Source organism: Emys orbicularis, chromosome 2 (genome assembly GCF_028017835.1).
Source record: "Emys orbicularis isolate rEmyOrb1 chromosome 2, rEmyOrb1.hap1, whole genome shotgun sequence".
Classification (NCBI taxonomy): Eukaryota; Metazoa; Chordata; order Testudines; family Emydidae; genus Emys; species Emys orbicularis.
This window is the reverse complement of record NC_088684.1, coordinates 81,309,198-81,325,063: the sequence shown is the minus strand read 5'-3', so window position 1 is coordinate 81,325,063 and position 15,866 is coordinate 81,309,198.

The window sequence follows — 15,866 nt, the reverse complement described above, 5'->3', positions numbered from 1 at the left end:
CCGATGGGCAAATGTGGCTTTGCACGGCCTTTCCCCTTCTCCTCAACGCTGAGAGCAGCCAGGGACCAATTCAGCCCTCAGCCAGGGCTAAGTTACACTGGCTTATTACAGCCCCCTAGTGGACATTGTGCTGGTGGAGATCCCTGTATTGCAGCATGCTCTAGCCATGTCTCCCTTCCACCGTCCATAGCAGCAGAAAGGGGAAGGGACTTCAGGTTTAGGGAATCAGTGTCAGCACTGGGTTTAGAATTGAGGTTGTTCCTGGTTCTGAATCCTGTACTCAGATCACTAAGCAATACTTCTCTCTCTCCAGGGTTTGAAGCTTGCACTGCATGTGAAATATGTAAATAATTCCTCCACCTTGAGGTTATTAGAAATTTTGGATAAACTGTGACCCATTAGGAACCAAAGCATCAAGCAAACAGGAGTAAAACTATTGACTTTGCTAATTGGAAAAGAAAATCAGTGAATATTTTCTTCAAGTGCATGTTTCAACTGCAGTGAAGCAGCAGATCTGTTTTTAATGGTACTGTAATAAGAAAAAGAAAAGACACAATCGCACTCATACATAATGGTAAACTGAATTTATTTCCTCTTGGAAAACAATTCCAGTAATCTCCAGGTTCAGACCGCAGAGTAAACATTAATAACAGTAACATACAGGTTAGTTCAACTGAGTCAAGAATTTGGCTGTGTGAAATCATTAAGGAAAGTCTTGAACACTCAAAGCTTCAAATGGTATTCAGGAAAAAAAAGTTTCTTTGACAATCTACATAACAACTATTGCATATATGGTAATGCTATCTGTCATATCGCAAGGCTTACAAATATATATACGGGCCTTATTCAACGGTGGGTTCCTGCTCTGTGAGAAAGAGCCTTTTCATGTTTTTTGCAAGAATCTTCAGCAATAAAAAATAGTCTCGGATTCATCTGTTTGTATACCAAAAGAGAGAGATTCTAGACCTAAGTTTAAATGAAAGGAAGGCCAAACAGCTGTAGTATAACATAGCTATTTTTTCTCCCTCTTTCTTGAAAATGACATTTTCTTAAGCCTTTTTCCTCACACATTATTATTTTTATCTTTCTTGAATAGGGCCCAAGTCCACTTGTCTTTATAAGACCATTTTAGTATCAGACAACATAATACATGTGCAACACTTTATATACAGGAAGTCTATCCGGTGCTCAAAAGTTCAAACACATGAACATCCAACAGTTTCGATAATACAAGTTTTATGGTACAATACAATGTTTCTGAATAATATACATTAACAATGAAAGTTTCGTGCAAAGAGTAAAACGTGTTCCCTTTTTGTGCCACAAAGGATTCTCCTGAAGAGATGGGCATTGCACTAACTGCTATGTTGGGTCATCGTATGATTCTGAAACAAAAATAAAAGAAATGACTTAGTTGTAGTCTAGGCATTGCTACAAGAAAAAGCTGCGTTAACAATGCTACCCGCTGAATATATTACATTGTATACAAGAGAAACATGTTTGCCATCTCTCTTTTAAATGGCCTGGAGAAAGTTTGCTGTTAAAAGAGGAGGCTTTTTTGCACTGGTATCATTTCTATAAGTCACATGAATAGCAGTTGAATACCTCAACATACATTAGAGCAAATTCTGCCCTGTTGAAAGTGAATACAACTTCACTGGCTCCAGTGCCCAGTCACACAGTGATGAATTTAGCCCATTATATTTAATGAGACACACATTTCTTTCTCTTATGTGGCCTTAATGCCTACACACTAGAAATACACTAACTTTAGCATCCTTACTAGAAAATGCAACCAGACATTTCCCCCCTAATCAGTAGCACATATTTTAAAGTAGGAGGGGAGGTGCCCACCAAAGCGCTCAGTTGGCTGACTGACAAGCAGGTGGGGCAGCCAGAACGATCCCTCTATCCACCAAAGAACAACTCAACCCTAGTTTCCTTAAGTGAATTTATTGCCATGTAAAAGGTGACAGCGTCACTCTGGAAATATGAAGATCTCTATTTAGCCACTGAAAGAGTGCAAAGAGGGCAGCAGCAATGCAAGTTTCACTACACCAGCTCTAATGCAAAGGGATCACCACTACCGGATGAGATGCTACTTTAGTCTCTGTGCTTCATTAGACAACTAAGAAAAGGTTCCCACTTCATGCTGATTCTTCTTTTGTGATGTAGACCATATCCACAGAGAATTGGACAAAGTCCACAATCTTATTTCACAGACCACAGAACAGCCATCAGATAGTAATGAATTTTTCTCACTACTGACCCGGGCCCTATTCGGACCAGTGACCTAGAGGTGAAGGGAGTTGTGTCCCGTTATCAGTTCCTAAACTGTGCAGTCCCCTGCCCTTGTTTTATCATTTTTAATCTATGTACAGACTCCTCTGGACTACGACACTTTAAAATGAACCCATTCCCAAAAGATGGATATCATTTTCCGTGAAGTGAACATGTATTGAACCACACCCACAAGAGTCACCCCTGAATACAAATATAATTACAGCCACAGGAAAACAAAGGTGAATATTGTGTGATTCCATGCTAATCTAACAATACATCATATCATTACACACACACACACACACACACGTTCATGGGACATTTGGCAAGAAAAGGATCTCTCTCAGGGTAAGACTTTGGAATTTTTTAAGTAGTGCCTGTCTCAAGATGAAAAGAAAAATGACCCAGTGACACTTGGAAGCATATTTTCCAGATGTGAATGCAAAATGATTAAATGCTGATATAGCAGGGACTCCAGATCCACCAAGGCCAGAGGGTTAAAAAGAGATTATTATTCCATTTGATTTCATATAGCATCTTCCACAAACTCATCTCAAAGTGCTATAAAGCAGTAACAATATGTTGCGGACTAAAATGTTGGTTGGTCAAGGGTAATAGATTCTGACTTTAAACCACAAAAGCAAGGGACTGAAGAGTTAACTCTGACCGTCTACCCTTCTGTCATCCTGTTGCGTCCATTATTGCAGCACTTAAAACACCACAGACCGATCTGAAACCCTGCAGTACCTAGAAACAATGGGACAAGTTAAACATGGAGTGACAACCTAAATTTTGATTTTCTTTGCTTTTGAGTGGTTAATGTCAGAGCCAAATTGTTACCCTGAAGAGAGATTTTGGGGGTATTTTTTGTTTTTGATCTAATGGGAGTGTGCGTCAGTCATCCCCTGCTTTTTGACTGTCTGAGCTACATGTAATCAGTTTTGGGTCTGGAAGAGCCACGCAGCAGTGTGTGAAACAATTGAAAGGAGCTTTACATGTGTGCTCAGTACTTCGACTGCAATAACATTTTTTATTAAAAAATAAAAAGGCACAAAAGTGAGAGAGACAAAACAAACCATGAAATGGGATCCACTCGCGCTGGCGCTCTGTGTTCCAGACTATACTGCCTGGCACATAATGGAGATTCTCAAGAGATAATGAAGACATAAATTCAGAAACAAGTGGTGTGAGAAAAATGCTGAATAGGACAGGACACAACAAACACTGTTCCCAATGCAAAGAGCAGGGGCAGCTTCAGCCTTCATCAAGCATCTAAGTATTTATTTTAAAGAGTCAAAACAGCATGCAATTGGTCAAGTTTTCCAAAGAAATTAATGCTTCCAAAATCTATTCTAAGGCAACAGTGAATTAGGGAGAAATACATAGACAGCAGAAAGGCTATTTCATAAACTAAAACTGAAAGCACGTCACAGGCATAACACTGACAAGACAAGCAGGTGAAGGATGGGAGGGTAGAGAAAAGAAAAGGAGGAAAATTCTGTAATCCCACAGAGAGCCATATTCAATCCTACAAAAAGCCATCTATTGGAGACCCCATGTCTAAGTGACTGAAAATTGCAAACATTAATCCCAGTTATGAACTGTTGTTGTTTTTTCTGAGGGGGGTTGTGTTTAAAAGTTTAGGGCAAAATTCTTCTGTATTATTCACATAGCAGATCTCAACGCTGATATTCCGCTCTCCCTATGTGCACAGAACTCCCACTTTCATACCAGTGAGAAAAATATATTTTCCAACGCATCCTCACCAATAGAGTAGGGTAACATTTTCAAAGGTCCTCTGATTTCATGATGAAAAACTGGGCTTGCGCACAAAAATGAGAGGTTTCCACAGACAAAATGGCAGCCCATTTTGCCACAGCATCTATTACTCACAATAAAAACCAACCAAACTAGGAAAGATGTTCACAAACCTCTACTTCCCTACCTTGATTTTATTTAGGAAACATTTACAAGAACTTGGCTTCAACATACTTCACAGATAAAATTCTTTCAAAATATATTTACCTGGTTTCTAGAGATTAAGATATCCCTAGCCGACCCAGTGACACAAACCCAGAATCCCAACTCCCACTGAGCTGCTTTAAACATCACACTACATCGCTTTCCATGAGTAGATAGCCTTGGGAAATCCCTGTACTTAGTGCTATAAGGTTAAAATCATACCCAGATTTCACTACAATAGTGGTAGAGAAATCTCCTCTGCAGAGAGAATGGGGTTGTTTTGCAGAAACTGTTAAGACAGTAGAAAGTAATATTTTTTCTGTTATTTGGTATCTCTCTCTATATATGTCTCAAATAGAAAACAGACGTAACTAGCTAGCAAAAAAAATGCCATCCATCGCATCAAACTCAGTGAAGAAAAAAAATCCACGGATTCACTATCTCATTGGAATCTCTAATGTGAATTGCAGTTGCATTCAATTTAAATGAGATGGTTTTAACTAGATGAAATAGGACACAATTGTACCTGAGAAGCCGTGCAAGGAGGGTACAAATAAAGAAATATAAAGATTAAATGTGGATGTCTTCCTTCAACAGATGGTGACAGTACCACAGCAGCATGTTATTTTTTCCTTAGTTCAAGAACACAAACATCAGTAATCAATCATCACTGATTAACTAATTATGGTACACTACATGTTATCCTATATATGGAATCCTTTATCTGCAGACATTAAGGATAATCTTTATTTTATTTCTTTATAACCCCTTTGCACTACAATACAATTTCGGGTTGTAAAGAAGAATTCTACATTACTATCAACCTTTAAGCACTATGGTTTTTTTTAACAAAAGCAATTGGTTTCCAACAGGCTGGATAATAAGTCTTTTGACCTGCATTCTTCTCTGACCCATTAAGGTCACCCCTGTGCTCGGGCATATAGCTGACTTAGGAAATGCCTGCAAGTCCTGCATTTCATCTCCTGCCCACTCAAAATAAAGCTTTCTTTAAATGTGTCTGTACGGGTCCCTAAAGACCAGGGAGGCATCCCTGTAGTGGGCAATGGAGGGACAGAAGCTTCTGCCTTTATTAATGAATGCAGACCATTATGAGTCTGGCTGGCTCCTGCACTGTTCCCAGAAGCATATACTGTACGTGACTTAAAATGCTAGAATATTGACACAAAGCGAGCTGGGCACCCCTAAGGAAAATTACTCCTTGGATATAATGTAGGCTCGTAACAGCTATTAGAGTACAAAATAAAACCCTCCGGGATCAAACTGACATATACCGCATTCTACCTACTCCTCAAACATTAGAAGAATTTCTTTGTGAAGGCATTCTCAAGGACAGCATTAAACTGACTTTTGTAGCAATTTGCAACAGCTTTTTGGCTTACAGCTTTTAGTACTAAATCTCTAGTTAGAATCAATATAAGTACTATATCTTCCACATTAATCAATACATTTGGTTCAATACGCGTTCTATTAAATTATACTTTCTAATCAAGATTTTCTGCTTCTCTCCCCTGCTTTTTATTCCAAACTTCTTACCTTGTACCATAGTTTCCAAACTGTCTAGAGCTAACGACAGGATGTTGGATTTTCCAGAATGGTCGGGGCAGAGGGGCCGGAGGAGTTAGGGGAAGGTTAAAACGGCAACCCAAGCAAAACCTTAATTAGAATGTTAATGCCAAATCATGAATTCAATTCCACAGTGTCAACATGGTTTCCTGAACTTCAGTCTGATACTTCATCACTTTACGCTGTCATGATATAATACCTATTACACAAAGCTCTCCACTACAAAAAAGGTGAAACAGCGAACACACAGCATGAAAAAAAGTTGTAACAACATTAAAAAAACTTCAGAAACAAACCAACGTCAGGAAAACTCACAGCTAAGGCTGTTTTTGCTATCCTTATCCTCAACCCTATGGTGCCTACGTATTGCAGCACACATGGGTCTCTGTCAGAGCTCCATTCCATTGTGCAGCACTGAATACCATGAATAGTCCTTTGCTGATAGACTGCAATGTGATTATATCTGAGTCTATATTGAGGAGATATTTATATTTGTAAAATACTTAGATTTAATATACACTAATAATTAAGATGCAAAAAGAGTACAGTACAATCTTATTTAGCCAAAGTCTTCGGGGGTATTTGAAACAGTTGGATAAAAAGTGTTTCTAACAACCTGAATGCTGCACACAACTACATTTCCGTTAGGTTTGGATGAATGAAGTTATTCTTTATAGATATGAACCATATAAGTAACCATATAAAGCCATTGCACTCTTTTGCCATTGTCTTGCAGGTCTGACACATTGCATTGATGTCCCTGGCTTACACAGGTGTAGTTTTTCTTTTCCTTGTCTCAATGTAATCACTGCAAACTTGTACAGAAACTGTTGCATTTTCTTTTGACATTTAACATCATTTTACACAGCTCGCAATAACATCATATAATCCTTTCTAGGCAATACGGTGTCACCATTAAAGGAAAAGGTGAAATAACATAATAAAAGAGAATTACAGAAATTTATAGAATTTAAAAACAGAGAAGACTTATTAGAGCATTTTATCCATCCACTCTACCAATGCAGGATTATTGCCTACAATGTAATTTCAAATGTTTTGCCTGGTCCAATTTTAATTAGAGCTCCCAACACTTCCCTTGGGATACTATTTCATACTTCACAGACCTCATGGTTAGGAAATTTTTCCTGATGTTCATCCTAGGATAGGAAAAGACTGAACCAGCCCCAAATCACATAAGCAACAAGATCTGCTTACTCGGGAGCTGGATTTAGACAAATATTTAGGCCATTTCAAAGCAACTAAAAGAGGTAGATAGAACCTACCTGTGTCCCCATAACCAGGACTAACTATGGCACTAAGAACTGGGTTGGTATAAGGTTTTAACGCTGTTCCAGGGACACGTCTAGATCCTGTCTATGCTACAATTTTGTAACTGGGTCAATGGACGGTTATGTTGTAAACCTGACTCTGATATAGTTGAAATATAGATGAGCACGTAGTCCAAAGCTTATCAAAAGATAATCTAAAAATAAACTACCCCCCTCCAAATGCCAAATCATTATTTTTAAACCCTCTGAATTCAAAAATATTTCCATAATGGTAGCCCCTTAGAATGACACCTAATTTCCAGATGACGACACTTGGAAAATGGGTTCATTCGTGGGAGTTGGAGGTCCAGCCTGGTGTGAGTGAGTTCAGCAGCTGGAAAGGAGATGATGTTTCATTGCTTGTCAAAGGCGAGGAGCAGGAAGCTAGCACAGGAGGATTTCGCAGCAGAGAAGAAAGAGATTACAGGCAGGTTGTAGGCTAGTGAGGAGTAACTACTATATTCAGTACTCCAGTGCAATGCATAGAGGAGGAGCAGTATTGCTCTCTTTTGGTGTTAAATGTCTTTACATGTTTTAGAAAGAGAAAACTGAAGGCTCATCCAGGCTGAAGATCTGCACACCAAGTCTGAACTGAATCTGAACCTACTACACAATTTAAACTGAAAACTGGGGTTTATATGCTTGGTATGAACTACAACGGAGATACCTTCACTACTGAGTCTGCTTCTGTGAGGAGTTGTGCACCCTCGAATCCCACTGATGGTGAGGGAACTGAATAGTGTTCACCGCCTTGCAGCAGTAGCCCCCTAATTAGGTATGATGAGCAATGAAAGGGTCATCCTTGGTCATGAGTGACCATTGTTAACAAGGACAATTTGGAAAAGTTCATGATGAATTACAATTATCCAAACAACTTAGTTCAATAGAGCTGTTTATCCGTTTTTATATTATATTACAGTGATTCGGAAATGGCACTACTGGTAACTATTCAATGCATTCATGTTTACATCCAAGTCTTGTGCATTCTGACTCTCATACTTGAAAATCTCGAGAAAACAGAATCACAAAAAGCACTAACTGGATAGGATCCACTCAGGGATACATTTTGAAATTTAAAAATGTAACACTTCCTTGTTTCTTCAGTAACTTTCAGAAAGCCACTAGTAAAATATCACTGATGGACTGACCTCTTCCTGAAGTGATTACCGTATGCACAATTGCAATAACAATAATCAAGATGCTTCACTAAGAAGAGGTAAAAGTAATAGTTTAAATAAAAATGGGGAAGTAAAGGACCACTGGGAAATACACTGCTAACATTAAAATCTGAACTCTTTAGAATATGATCATAACTACCCTGCTATAATGAAAAACTCCATTGAAACTAATGGAGTTAGCAAAACAGGTGTTAGGGTGAAGAGAATCAGGCCTGTATCAAATAGAATAAAATGTATTTTGCACATGCGTAGGCTGACAAGAGGAAAACTACATCCCCGGTACTAGGAAGGGACAGCCTGGACTCTCTCCACTATGTCAGACATCGTCAGTCAAAGGAGCAAACAGAAGCCAGAGCTGAATGATTCCACATTTGTCTGCAGCTACAGTACAGTAGCGTTGATAGGCAATACTGCCTAATAAGATATTCAGGGATTAAATCAGTGTTTAACAGACAGATGTGTTCTTGTGCCAGTTGTTGCTATGTTTTAATTTTTTTTCCTGTAATGTTTAATTTATCATGTCGGTGCTTTCTAAACTAGAACATCTGTAAACAAGTTTAAGAATGACCTCCTTCCTACTTTATATCCATGAGCGATGCGCCTTATCCGTGCTCTAATTTTAGATATCTTAAAGACAAATAAATCTCTGTGTGGCGTGGAGGGGAGGGAGGAGGGGAGACACCTTGCCTGATAACATAATGTGTTCCTCTTACGTGAATGCAAATTTCCTATTTGCCTAGCTCTGAGTGCAGAACTGAACTCCTGGAACTAGAGCTACAGTATGTACAGACTCCTTTATAGGTCAAACCCAATTAAACAAACTACTACTAAATATTTAACAGCTCAGTGTAGTAATTAGTGACAAATAATGGAGGCTTAAACTGACAATTGTACAGAAATGTCCTGTTGGAAATGTTACTCATTTCCTTCTCCTCTTGTTTTCTTTTGCTTGTTGAATTCTGATAGGTCTTTTCAGTGATTAAGCCCACACTTCAGATGAACGTTATTTTTGCACGTCCATTGTGTGTTTCTGCATGTGTCATCAGAAGAGTGTTCCTGTGGCCCTTTTCCTCCCCAACTTCCATTCTGTTTGTTCTAATTTAAAGCAGGATGACCACTAGCTGCCGGATCAGCGCATTGATTTCAAATCCTAAACTGACTGGTGGGCCTAGAATTTAAACTCCTGTTCATAGGATTCAAAATTCACCCAGTTGAAATGGGGGGTGGGGTGGGGTGGGGGAAGCACACACAGCTGTGATTTATATGCAAAGGGCAACCTTTAAAACAATGATTATTTCCAGTTTTTCCAAAAGTGCACGTACAAGAATTCCTCTGAACAAAATTACAAGAAACAAGTTTCTTCATATGTCAAAGAGAAAAAAACACTGTAACTTGCCTGTATTCCTTTATTATTTAGACCAGGGTTGGGCAAACTTTTCGGCCCTAGGGCCACATCTGGGAATACAATGCTCACAAAATTGGGGTTGGGGTGGGGGGTGAGGGTTCTGGTTGAGGGTACGGGCTCTGGGGTGGGGCCAGAAATGAGGAGTTCAGGGTGTGGGAGGGGGCTCTGGGCTGGGTCAGGGGAGTGGGGTGCAGGGGTGGGGGTGAGGGCTCTGTGGTAGGGCTGGGGATGAGGAGTTTGGGATATAGGAAGGTGCTCTGGGCTGGGATCGAGAGGTTTGGTGGGCAGGAGGGGGATCAGGGCTGGGGCAGAGGGTTGGGGTGCAGGAAGGGGTGCAGGCTCTGGCTGGGGATGCGGGCTCTGGGGTGGGCCTGGGGATGAAGGGTTTGGGATGCAGGAGCATGCTCCCGGCTGGGATCGAGGGGTTTGGAGGGAGGGAGGGGGATCAGGGCTGCGGCAGAGGCGTGGGGAGAGGCTCAGGAGTGCAGGCTCCGGGCGGTCCTTACCTCAAGCGGTTCCCAGAAGCAGCAGCATGTCCCTTCTCTGTTGGAGTGCCGGAGGTGGGCCACTGGAGTGGGGCCATTGGAGCGCGTAGGAGCCGGAGGGGGGCCATGCTGCAGCTTCTGCGAGCTGTGTGGAGTGGCCCCCAACCCTGCTCCCAGGTTGGAGTGCCAGAGCGGGGCAAGCCCCAGATCCTGCTCCCCAGCGGGAGCTCAAGGGCCCTCTTAAAACGGCTGGTGGGCCAGATCTGGCCCGCGGGCCATAGTTTGCCCACCCCTGATTTAGACAGATCTATACATACAACAAATCCACAGATCACTATGTTCACTACACTACTTTGTACCATACCTATATGTATTGTGCTTATGGTTATCAGGTGACAAAAAGGAGCTCAGAACTTAGATTCTGCATATATTATCTTTGAGCATACAGTACCCCCTAGACCAACATTTAGCTCACCTAAGGTTATATATCCCCAAAACATTAACAGAAAAAGGTAAAGTGCAAACAGAGTTTTCACTCAAGTAAAGGTAAATGACACTCAAAGAGGGCCAAACTTTCAGATGGCGACAATCGGCCTCTAATTTCTCCTGTAAGGCTGCACCATCTCCACATCTGCACATGGAGATCAGATCTTTAAGCATTGCGCAAGTCAATACGCATGCACAATGAAGAGGATGTACAAACATTTCAATGCGTAATTTGTGGGCACAAAATCAGGGGCACAGACAAAAGGTGGCTCATAGTCAATAGTGCCTTAATCTTAACATATGTGTGGGAGAGAGTGAAAAGGTCTGGGGAACTGCCTCCCAATGTCAACACAGCTAACACGTCTGCTCACTTGTTTGTCTCCTTGTACCTTTCCCTCAAGAAGCCACTTAACGTAGGAACACGTGTAGGTTTGGTGGTAATGACAGAAGGTTCCTGAGTCTACAGGTAGAGGTTCCCCCAGCTTCTTCATACTATGACTTCATACAGGGAAATGCTCCCCCCACCTCATGGTTTGGTTTATGATGCTACAGTATAGTACTTTTTCACAATTAGTACTTTGCAGATGCCAATTTTGTCCCTTATTGCTTGTTGTTATTTTTTGGTAAGGCAATCCTCTGATCAAAGTGAAAAGAGTCACATTTAGGAGGGAAAATAACTGTAGACACCAGTTACACTCAGCAGCCACCCATATGTAGTGCCAAGCTATCTGAAATGCAGAACTTTAATTCCTTTAGAAAAAAGATGTGCTGTAACTATGGAGAGACTAATCTATAACCCTCGCATTCTTATATAATTTGCTACTCCAAATTCATTTTAATTCATTACAATAAAACTACCTAATTAAAATAACTCTTTAAAGTGAAGTATTAGCTTGATCCCAGAATAAAGGCAGAATCTTGTCTATCAGAGGGCGATTCATCATACCACAGTGCACTCTTATACAAATTCAAAGGTAAGCTATAAACAAGTACACACAGCAATACTGCTATGCATAAAGGGGCAGGCAACAGGAGGTCTGCTTTCTAATCAATCCTCAAAGGAACCTGCCATACAGAAGTGGCACTTATTCTAATTTAAAGCTCTTACATTTACTTTACCTTGACAAAATTTATAAACTAATAACTTCACTAAACTGACTGGCGCTCCACACAGAAAAACAGAGTCAACACAAAGATTTGGGCCAAGGGAGAAAGCAGCTTTCCCGGAAAGTTACTATCTCCTATGCTGAGATGAAACGTGTTTGGGGGCTACTCTTACTGTCCTTACAGTTCAATAACACGTCTGCACAATATCATCAGCAAGATCTGTACTATCACTTCACTGTGGACCGGATCCTATTGTCACTGCAGTTCTGTTCAGCATTTGAAACATTTTAAGCATCTATATCTTAGCTTGGTGGCTATGTCAACTATAGAAATATATCTGATTGGCATTAGAAGAGCTCTTAGTTTGGCCTAAGCTTTCTTTTAAAATGCTGTTAAGTTGGCAAGAAGATCTATAATGTAAATGACAGCTTAAAAAATATATGTTATTAATGTTAAAGTTCACATTTTTTTTTGGTTTCTATTATTTTTGTCTCATATTAGTTGCTAAAAACAATTAAAAATTACACCCTTCACACACACACATACAAAAAGAAAAACAGAAAAGCAGAAAGCAATAGTAAGGGTTAAATAGAAAGTCTCTTGAATATATGCATAATATTGGAGAACGTTTTGTCATGTCCTAAAACACACCACTTTGTAGAAACTTCTTTTTCGAATCAAAGCAATGCTACAGTAAAACAACTTCAGGCAAAATTCCTCCTAAATTACAATGCCGTTTGTGTCAGAGCACACATTACTTCATACTGACATGTCAGCATGTTTCTCCAAACTATCTTTGGGAACACAATAAAAAGACAAATCTGCAAGTCTGTAAGAAACTTTCAGCTGTTGATAAAAGTATGTGTCACTCACAAATTACAGTCTGCTGTACAGTACAAATTGATCTATATTGATCCTAATAGTAAATGCTCCTTTTTATCAACATAGCTGTATAAATCAGTTAGGCTTATGCTCCTAAAAGAACAGTTAAAGCTACTCAAAATTCTCAAGTTTTAATTCAAGAAAGAAAAATCTGGGCCTGGAAGGGTGACCTGGAGTGGGGTAGGGAGACTTATACTTCGGCAGCACTAATTAATTTAATATAGATCAAACTAAAAGGTCAACATTTTCACACTTGGGTTCCATAAAATCTGGACTGATTTTCAAAGAAACAGACCACCTGCAATTCCCCGTTAAATCAACACGAGCTGAAGGTGCTGAGCACCTGAATCTTGCAGGATCCAATCCAAAACCAGACCACTTCCTTAGGTGATCCAATGTGGTTTTAGGTGCCCAGCTTTAGGCACCAGTGTTTGAAAGTTTTGGCCACATGGGTTTACAACTAGTTTAAATTGGTTGTCTAAAAATCTAAAGAACTTACCAGAGAATACTTTATTAGCTTTTTGAACCATCCTATAGAATTCTACAGCAGGGATATAATTTTCTATCAATTCTATAGGAGAGTCCAAAACCTATACAGAGAGGGGGTGACACAGAACCAACCAAGTACTCTGGCTCTACGCCACCCAGGCAATCCTGCACACTGAGGGAATCCTTAGTTGTCTGGCTAATGCAGCTTTATAGCACTTCTGTGCTACCAGAGTCCAAGCTGGGGGTTGAGGATCTGGATCTTAATTTTCAAAGTAGTTTGCAAACATTAACTAATCCATCTTCACAGGCAATGTAGGTAACAATATATAATCACCGCCATGTAGATGTAGAAATAGACATGGGGTCAAATTTTCAAAAGCGTATTTGCATATGCACAATCCCCAATGTCAGGGCATGCTTGCACATAAAGGGAGCTTTTGAAAATTTGGCCCTGAGAGAGGTCAAGTGAGTTTCCCAAGGCCACAGGAATTAGTGGCAGAGCAGGGATTAGTAGAGGCCTCTTGGCATCCGTTCTGGTGCTAAGTCCACACTGCCTCTCATGGAATATACTGAAACATTCTGTTGAATTCAATCAGTGTGTTTCCTTGTACAAAATTGATTACTGCATGTCATCCCGTATAATCTCTCCTATAAGACAGACGTTCGGCATGCCCCCTTCTCCCGGAATCCCTCCATCAAGAGTTGAAAGGTTACAAGCAAGTTGTGTTCTCATTGTTGAGACTAAAAATGGCTCTGTGTTTTGCTAAGCATTCCTCTGCAGCATGGGCAGTGTGTGCATGTGTGTCTGAAAACGACCCCAATGAAAAGGAGGGAATGAGAGATGCTAAACAATGCTGCACAAAGTTGCAGACTGTTCGGCTACAGGCCAGAAAATGAATCCAATTTTTCATTCTGTCATTATAAATATTTCAGTGCAAATGGTACTGATTTTCTGCAACTGTGGTTAAGCAAAGGGCCTCTGAGTGAATATTAAAAAAAAAAAAAAAAAAAAAAGTCAGAGAGGATAAGAAGAAAAAGAAAAAGAAGAGGGAGGAAGGAAATTTAAGGTTAGCAACCAATTAATTTCTTATTTAAATGTAAAAGATACTGGGAGAAATTCTACAGTGATCTAGTGTGTGACTCAAAGAAGAAGGAAAAAAAAACATTTACTCTGCTCTTCTTCTGACAGTTTCTCATAAAATATCTGCAGTCCATCTATCTTTTAGTACTCCAGGCTCCTCTGGAGAGCAGAAAATAGTAGTTTAAAGCTCACTTCAGTGCCAGTCTGCGGGAGATTGCTTTCCACAGGACCCCTGCTGATGGAGGCCTAGGGGAAGAGGCCCAGGAGTTATTCAATCAGCCCAAGACTCTGGGGCGGCTGGGGGTCCTTTGAGGGCTGATTATAAAGCTGCCCTCCTGTTGCCTGCCTCGGAACAGAACGAAATGAGCAGCCTCTTGCTGAGCAGATTCTGCAAGAAGGAATTTCACCTGTCATGGAGTTTGTCAGAATTCAGGATTTATCTTGGTGCAAAATTAATAAAATACCAAGTAGGATTTCAGCCTGACTACTCAGCTGTGTCATCTCAAAGTGATCTTTCACCTAAGGAAACCTGGACACTGAGCTACTGAAGTCATTCTTGCCCTACTTTTACTGTGCAGAACGCTATGACTGCATAACAAAACTATTAGCTGTGGATTTCCTGACAATTACACCAAACGTCAAGTGGTGGGTGGGTGCTACTGTCTGAAAGCATGACCTTTCACCTCACTTCTGTGGTTCCAAAACCTCCCGGGAATAAGCTAAGAGTCTGAAATATAAAAAGGCCATTTCTGCAGTTTATAACACAGTGGGTCCCTTATGGCACCACATCTGTTAAATTCATACACTGGTATTTCAGGCCTGGATTTGATTTATACGTTTTAAAAAAGTACAAACAACAGACTATGTTAAGATCAAATATCGTGAAACTCCACAAATTAATCTTGCTGCTGCAATGAACCATATGCAGTTTCACAGTACTTTTAGGCATAACACACTGCCTAAAACCCACCCTAACAGCAAGGGGCCAGGTTAATAAAGCATCATCTCGAAGCTCTGTGGTCTAGTTAAGTTCTTCCTAAACTGTAGGGTAGTGTCAACTCAGTTTCCTTTAGACAGTGTCTTCCACCATAAAAATCTCAATATTTAAGTAAAATTGTGTTAGCTTATGATCTCTGCTCATGTGAATCCCAAATCTCAGGTAGCATAGAAGCAATTAACTTGCAGCCTCCAAGCTGCTTCAGTTCAGAAAGGAAGTCAACATGAAGAAAATAAAATAGTTGTCTGCACCAACCAGGCGATGGGTGGGTAAATACGATTCAATGTACAATGTTGCTGGCACCTCAAATCACAACACTAAAAAGGGAGAGTCACTGTACCAAAAACCAGCGGAATAGTCACAGACGGGGAACAAATATAACTTGGCCAGTAAACCCTCTACCCTGTCCCTACACTTTTTCATGCAGATTATCCATATTAGTATAATGGGCAGCAAATTTAAGACAGGTCGAGGAGTTTAAAGCAACAGACACATGTTTTTATTAATTTGCTAATCAGCATTTTCTAAATTAGAGTTTAAATGAAACTGTAATATATCCCTTCCAGCTCTTTTCCATTTAAATGACAATTCAACATTAA